General features: G+C 42.2%; 1 pseudogene across 1 annotated transcript; it reads left to right on the top strand.

Moving 5' to 3' along the window:
- The first annotated feature begins 7,444 nt into the window (after positions 1-7,444).
- On the top strand, positions 7,445-7,635 carry LOC110596794 (annotated as a pseudogene). The gene has a single exon (XR_002482723.1). The product of XR_002482723.1 is annotated as a DNA-directed RNA polymerases I, II, and III subunit RPABC4 pseudogene (transcript).
- The last annotated feature ends 256 nt before the right edge of the window (positions 7,636-7,891 follow it).

The following is a 7,891-nucleotide window of genomic DNA, read 5'->3' as shown; positions in this document are numbered from 1 at the left end:
CCAGTTAGGTTCGCGAATTATCCTAGAAAAAGTGCTCCATACCCCATTGCTGAATATCACTACGGTCACCTTGAAAGGACTCCCCTTGGGAAGCTATGCGCTGATGCCAGTGCCTAGTCCATTCCTCAAAGCAATTTGGGAACTCTTTTTCTGGGATGGCCCTCAGAACTGTCGTTGTTATTTGTTAAGTTCTGACAATTGAGTTCAAGATCTTGCCACTGTGCGCTTATGCTGGCAGCAATGTACGTAACTGTATTGCAACACCCTCCCTGCTCACCTGATCTGGCCCCCAGTTACTTTTATCTTTACCCGAAGACAAAGAAAATATTGAAAGGAAGACATTTGATGACACTCTGGACATCACGGCCATATAAAACTATTTGTATGTCTGTTTCTAAATTGCATTTATCAAAACTGAAGGCTAGAAGCACTATCATGGTCACATAACACATGAGTTAAGAATGGTTCTGAAGCCGGGCTCGGTGGCTCAGCCTGTAATCCTGCGCCTTTGGGAGGCTGAGGTGAGTGGATTGCCTGATCCCACAGGTTCGAGACCCACTTGGGCAACTTGGCGAGACCTCATCTCCACAATAAATAAAAAATGAGCCGGGTGTGGTAGCGCGTGCCTGTAGTTCCAGCTACTTGGAAGGCTGAGGCTGAAGGATCCCCGGAGCCCAGCAGGTCGAGGCTGCGGTGGCCAGGAGCAGCCACTGCACTCCAGTCTGGGTGACAGAGTGAGACTCCAACTCAAAAAAAAAAAAAAAAAAAAAAAAAATGGGTTCTGAGACTGACCGCCACACAGGCCAACACTCAGCTCATTGTTTCTCTTGCATTGCTGATATTTTCAAAGTCAGTTCAAAGACATCAATCACCATCTAGTTTACTCAGGCATCAGTCACGAATGCTGTAATCTACCACTGAGTAACAGGTGGTGAGTACTGAACAGTGTACATTGGCACTCCAAGATGTGCCAGACAATTTCTTTTAAAGATTGTTATATGTTTTGATTTGGGCAATGTTCTTTAAAAGTTAGTGTCCATATCGGTCACACCTAGGTATACCTGGGTGTGTTTATGCTTCAGTTGCTTTCAGAGACTCTTCCTCTTAGGACTTGAGCAAGAGAAACATTAGACAGATCCCTGTTGCTTATTTTATGTCAGGACCACTCTTTATATAGAGCTAAATTTCAATACATACTCCTTTTATGAAAATGGTCCCATCAGCCAAGTCCATGATTAAAATTGTGATAAGTTTTGGAGAAGAACCCACTGAAACGAAAGGGGAAATCTAAAATCCCAAAGTCCTATTTCGAGAGGTACAGAAAAAGATTTAATAAACATTAAGAAGCCAGAGGTGGAGCAAAGGATTACTTGCCATGGAATCAAAATTTTCTTTTAAAATGCGGGGTACAATTCAGAATTAGGTATACAAGTGGTCATCATACAGATAAAGTTTGGGCCACCGTTTGGTCCCCACTTTGCCTGGTTTGAGATCAGGTACCCTTAATGATGTTGTGTGTTCCCAATCACCCCGGAATCAAAATTTTCAAAACGGAGTGTTCTCATGCATTCATGTTAAGATAATTGCTTGAATTGGTTTGAATCATCATGGAATATTCATAATTATCCTATTTTAAGATAATCTAAAACTGTCAGGAAAAAAGAGACATGACAGTCTTAGGTTTTACGTGATATTGAGCATGTCATTTAACACCTCTGGACTTCCATTTTCTCATCTGTAAAATGGGAATCATTCTTGGATTCTTGAATGTAAAACCCACAGAATTCTGAAAGACTTGCAACTCGCCGGGTTCGGTGGCTCAACCTGTAATCCTACGCCTTGGGAGGCTGAGGTGAGTGGATTGCCTGAGCCCGTGGGTTCGAGACCCGCCTGGGCAATTTGGCGAGACATCATCTCTACAATAAATAAAAAAAAAATTAGCCGGATGTGGTAGCGTGCGCCTGTAGTTCCAGCTACTTGGAAGGGTGAGGCAGAAGGATCGCCGGAGCCCAGCAGGTCGAGGCTGTGGTGGCCGGGAGCAGCCACTGCACTCCAGTCTGGGCGACAGAGTGAGACTCCAACTCACAAAAAAAATAAATAAATAAAGACTTGTAACTCATTTGACTGCAAAAGCCTAACCAAGCTGACATGAAGCCATTTATAATCTTTATCCCCTTATTGTAACTAATCGTAGATCTCCTTGAAGCAATAATAATCTGTCTGATAGCAAGGTATTGTCCCAAACCCTGCTGGAAGTGTTGTATAACATTCGTAACTGGCATTATATCACCTGTTTAAAATCTGAAACGTTCTGGCATCTAAAAATAACTGGCCCTAAGTGTTTCAATTAAAGGATCGCAGAGCTATAATAGTTGTTCTGGGCTGAGCGCGGTGGCTCACGTCTGTATTCCCAGCACTTTGGGAGTTGGAGACAAGAGGACTGCCTGAGCCCAGGGGTTCAAGATCAGCCTGGACAACATGGCAAGACCATGTCTCTACAATACATCAAAATATTAGCTGGCCATGGTGGTGCCTTCCAAGTAGTTCCAGCTACTTAGAAGACTGAGGCAGAAGGATCACCTGAGCCCAGCAGGCTGAGGCTGCGGCGGCCATGAGTGTGCCACTGCACTCCAGCCTAGGCGACAGAGTGAGACTCCGACTCAAAAAAAAAAAAAAAACTGTTTTGTTTATTTCAAGGACATTTCAAAGGCCAAAAATAAGATAACAGATAAAATATTTGGCAGAGTAAAGAGTGGTAGGTCCGCTTTAACCATGGGGAGCCCTAGGGATCCAAGCTTCTAAAACTCCTTCTCTGGTGGGGAGACTCCCTGGCACTAGAAACAACTTCCAACTTCTACCTGTTCTACAGCTGCTTCTCCTACCCAACACACCAATGCTGTCCCTCTCCTTCAAAATCCCTTCTAGAGACAGTTCCCTGTGATGGGGGTGAGGGGTCCTTCCCACTCAGGGCCAGTCTGTGTGTCCTTGCTGTTCTGTAGCTTTCCTAAACTCAGTCTGGGAGTGAATTGCCAACAGAGGAGAGGGAACTCAAATCAAGTGGGAACTTAAGCCCAGGAGGTGCTTCCAAATACTCTCTAAGGCCTTCTATAATCTTCACTGAAGCTAAGTACATTGGTACAACCTTTGTTTTGTGTCTATATGTGAAAGAGTACTTGTACTTTCTTTCTCCCCCTTTCCCCTCCCCTCCACCCCACCACACGGGCAACACAAACCCTGGTCTATTCAGAAAAATTATGGTTCCCCTCTTATACCAACTGATTCATTTGGTGGTAACTGCAAGTTCTTCACACCGGTGGGCACGCTGACCCACATGATACCTCCACTTAAATGTATTGTGTCCTCGTAGCTTGGGATTAACCAGGATTGAGCGGTGGTAAGTTTTCCTTTTATTTGTTTTTCATAGTTGAGATCCATTGAAGCATTCTGCCCAATTGGAAAATCAGAGCGGGAAGGGAAAGATGAGAAAGTTATTATACAAAGTATGAAGCTATGAGCAATCAACATCTTCTCATTTCTTAAAGACAATTAACCAGAAAAAGCTCTGAGAATTTGGAAAATTTGGAAGTGTTTCCATCTGAGGACTGAGAGTGTGAATATGTGCTAGTATTCTCATTCACTGATGACTCACTAGTTGTATCCTCTCTTTTTAGTTTGTTTTTGAGTACAAATCTCACTCATTCATGGCCACCGCAGCCTTGTCCTACTACTGGGCTCAAGCAATCCTTCTGCCTCCGCCTTTCAAGTAGCTGGAACCACAGATGAATGTCACCATGCCAGGCTAGTTTTTTAAATTATTTATTGTAGAGATGAGGTCTTGCCAAGTTGCCCAGGCTGGTCTCAAATTCCTGGACTCAGGTAATCCTCTCGCTTCTGCCTCCCAAAGTGCTGGGATTACAGGCATGAGCTACCACACCTGGCAGCGGTATCCTCTCTTGAACACCAACTTTAAAAGGTACTTATAAGTAGAGTCACAGACCGTGGTTTCAGTTGTAAGCTGCCCTTTGTGTATAAAGATAGCATGATTGTGTGCGATCAGTAATACAATGTTCTACAAGACTTTGATGCAATAATAGGGATGGATCCACGTGGCTCTCTTCATGTGCCACCTGTGATATTCATTTGTGAAACTATATTGTCAGGAATACAAATCTGGCATCATGGAACAAGTCTACTAGAACATCCAGAAATTACATGCATTTCCTAGGGTTTACTGGTCCCAATGTACCCATCCAGTCATGAATAATTTCTAACCTCAACCTCTAAAGACACTTCCTAGGCCTAAGTTGGTAGTCTTTTTGAAAAGCAATTTGGTAAGATGCACTAACAGTCTCAAAAAAAGTTTGTTCTTCAACACAGTAATTTCATACCAAGACTGTTTTGTAAGATGAGACGTGTGGATATATATTTATATGAAAAGGAGTTTATGCCAATGTTAAGTATGAAAGTAAAAAATTAAAAACCAGCTGAAGTCATAGCAATGAGAAAAAGATAAAATAAATGCTTGCTTGTATTTTATTTTATTTTATTTTATTTTTTTTAGTTGGAGTCTCACTCTGTTGCCCAGACTGGAGTGCAGTGGCTGCCCCCAGCCACCGCAGCCTCGACTTGCTGGACTCCGGCGATCCTTCCGCCTCAGCTTTCCAAGTAGCTGGAACTACCGGCGCGCGCTACCACACCCAGATAATTTTTGATTTATTGTAGAGATGAGGTCTCGCCAAGTTGCCCAGGCAGGTCTCGAACCTGCAAGCTCAGGCAATCCACTCACCTCGGCCTCCCAAGGTGCGGGGTTATTTTATTTTAAAGTAGGATTTACTGAGAAGACAGAAAAGCTTTCATAACAGGAGGAGACCCGTGGGGGTTGCCTTTAATTTTAATTTTTAAGAGAGGGTCTCACTCTGTAGTGTGGTGCCATGATTCTGACTCACTGCAGCCTCATTCTTCTGGGCTCAAGCAATCCTCCCACTTCAGCCTCCCAAGTGACTGGTATTGCAGACGTCTGCCACCAGGCCTAGCTAATTTTTGTATTTTTTGTAGAGACAAGGTCTCACTATGTTGCCTATGCTGGTCTCCAATTCCTGGACTCAAGCAGTTCCCCAGCTCAGACTCCCAAATGCTAAGAACAGGTTAACCACTGTGCCTGGCCAGCTTATTATATGATGAAATATAATACACTCATTAAAAAGACATTCTAAATTTAGGGAAAAAAATACTCATAGTATAATCAAAATTTTTTTAGTAAGAGATCTAAATACACACTTGATTAGAGTATACTCCCAATTATAATTCTCTATAAGTGATCAATTGAATGTAATTAAAAAAGTTAACAATAAAGTGATTAAAAGGAAATAAACTAAAATGCTAACAGTTATTGCTGGGTAGTAAGATTACAGGTGACTTTTAAACTTTATTTTTATAGGTTTCTGGGTTTCACACATTTCTACAATGAATAAGTTATTTTTAAATTGAGAAAAAACAGAAACATGAAATATTTTAAGACAAAATATTAAATTTTACAATGCAATAGAATTGTAAATACATTACAATGTCATTGGAATATATCACAGTTAAATATCACTTTTTAAAAGTCAAACACATTAGCAGTCACTAAAACTAAATGGTATAATTGCAGTATAAGGGTATTCATAACCTGTTAATAGGGACCACTTCTCTATTTGAGCCAACTCAAAAACTGAATGCATTAAAAACCAGAGCCTTCCTGGAGGTCTGCTGAGTATGCCATGGGGGTCCAACATGAGAAGAATGTCAAGTCTTCATAGTAAATATTCTCAATGGCATCGTTTCTGGATAAGGGAAACACAAAGAATATTTTAACGAAGAGAAAGAAAAGTGCAAGAGTTTCAGAAAGTCTTACACGTATGTTTAGGAAACAAAATCCAGTTAGTAGAGTAGCCTGTTGCCTAGCAACTTAATGTGGGTTTCATAAATATGGCACTTAAGTCCATAGGTCATCAGCATCAGAAAACACAAATTTGAGCCGGGCTCGGTGGCTCAACCTGTAATCCCGTGCCTTGGGAAGCTGAGGTGAGTGGATTGCCTGAGCCCACGGGTTCGAGACCCAGCTGGGCAACTTGGTGAGACCTCATCTCTACAATAAATCAAAAAATCAGCCAGGCGTGGTAGCGCGCGCCTGTAGTTCCAGCTACTTGGAAAGCTGAGGTGGAAGGATTGCCGGAGCCCAGCAGGTTGAGGATGTGGTGGCCGGGAGCGGCTACTGCACTCCAGACTGGGCAACAGAGTGAGACTCCAACTGAGAAAAAAAAAGAAAACACAAATTTGAATTGAAAGTTTTTTGCCAATGATTATAACAAATCTTTGAAGACCTTCCAAATAGTCCTTCTTTAGAATGAAGACTCTAAGATTACTGCCTGGTTGTAAGCTAAAGTTTTTTGTTGCTGTTTTCTTTTCTTTTCTTTTTTTTTTTTTCTGAGTTGACATCTCACTCTGTTGCCCAGGCTGGAGTACAGTGCCAAGCTCATGGCCACCACAGCCTCAACCTGCTGGACTCAGGCGATCCTTCCGCTTCAGCCTTCCAAGTAGCTGAACTACAGGTGTGTGCCACCATGCCTGGCCTATTTTTTGACTTATTGTAGAGACGAGGTCTTGTCAAGTTGCCCAGGTTGGTCTCAAACCCCTGGGCTCAGGCAATCCTCTCGCCTCCGCCTCCCAAAGTGCTGGAATCATAGGCATGAACCACCACACCCAACTGTAAACTAAAGTTTTTGTCTTGGTTTTAAACTCTGTTAGACCCAAGTTTCCCAAATTTGCTTGTTTATAAGCAACATCTGAGGTAGTTGTGAAATATATGGATCAAAATTCAATAGATTGTGGATGAGGCTGGGGAATCCATAATTTTAACAAGAGCCCTAGATGATTTTATGACAGCAAGTTTGAGAAATATTGTTTTAAACTTTCTCTAAATTTCCTTCCTAGCCCTTCTTGCTAGTTGTAATTACACGCTGTCCTTACCCGTTTGATGATTTGTTTGACGTTTGCCCCGCCCACCAAACAAGGTCCATGAAAGCAGAGACAGTGTCTCTTCATTGCTGCATCCCCAAGGACCAGTATGGTGTCTGACAAGTATCCAGATATAAACTTGATAATAGAATATGTAACATATATTTATTTTGGGTGTCCTCTCTCAATTCCTGACCCAGAGCTCCTAAACCCTTGAAATGACCTGGGTGATAAGAGCATCTTTGGTTCTAATGTGGTGACTGTGTACCCTCCTGGATGGGGCTGATTCCGAATAGGAATAAGCCATGACTAGAAGCTTGAAACTTTCAACCCCATCCCTACTCTTCAGAGAAGGGAGAGGGGCTGGAAACGGAGTTAATAATTGATTATGTCAGCGACAAGTGGGGTTCTGTTTGGAAGGGCGGAGTACAAAGTTTTCTGGGTTCTGCCTAGGTACTAACAATGGACACCCAGAAGGATGTTCAACCCCCAAGGCAACAGCCAATGATATATATCTGTGGAGAATGTCACACAGAAAATGAAATAAAATCCAGGGATCCAATCAGATGCAGAGAATGTGGATACAGAATAATGTACAAGAAAAGGACTAAAAGATTGGTGGTGTTTGATACTCGATGAAACCTGGAAATTCAGAAGAATGTCTTCTCTTATAACTTGAATTTTCCCTTTTAATGTTAATGTTCTCACTGTTGTGTAGCTTTAGTTTTGCATACAGTAGTCTCCCCTTATCCTTGGGGGATACATTCCAAGACCCCCAGTGGATGCCTGAAACCTTGGATAGTACCAAACCCTTTATACACTGTTTTTCCTATGCACACATACCTATGGTAAAGTTTAATTTATAAATTAGGCACAGTAAGAGATTAACAGCAAA

Source organism: Carlito syrichta, unplaced genomic scaffold (assembly GCF_000164805.1).
Source record: "Carlito syrichta isolate Samal-C Ts95f unplaced genomic scaffold, Tarsius_syrichta-2.0.1 Scaffold113587, whole genome shotgun sequence".
NCBI classification, from domain to species: Eukaryota; Metazoa; Chordata; class Mammalia; order Primates; family Tarsiidae; genus Carlito; species Carlito syrichta.
The sequence above is the reverse complement of the archived record's forward strand: the minus strand, read 5'-3'. Positions and strand labels throughout refer to the sequence as shown.